This window comes from Octopus bimaculoides, chromosome 22, assembly GCF_001194135.2.
Source record: "Octopus bimaculoides isolate UCB-OBI-ISO-001 chromosome 22, ASM119413v2, whole genome shotgun sequence".
NCBI lineage: Eukaryota > Metazoa > Mollusca > Cephalopoda > Octopoda > Octopodidae > Octopus > Octopus bimaculoides.
In genome coordinates this window covers 13,001,802-13,002,095 of record NC_069002.1, presented here as the reverse complement: position 1 = coordinate 13,002,095, position 294 = coordinate 13,001,802, and positions in this window count along the sequence as shown.

Genomic DNA, 294 nt, shown 5'->3' with positions numbered 1-294 from the left:
ATATATATATATATATATATATATAATATTAGCCCATTGTTTGTATTATAGGGCATTGTTGTACCATTCAAAACATTTTATTCTTTACAAACAATACACAATGCTTCAAGTAAACTACAATACTCTTACTCCGGAGACTTTGTCTGATCCAGCTCTATTGTAAAAGACACTTGCACAAGGTGCTGCACTGTGGGATTGAACCCGAAAACACTTGGTTGCAAAGCAAACTTCTTGACACCAGAACCATGCCCACACATGTGTTCGTCATTTAACGTCCGCTTTCCATGCTAGCAT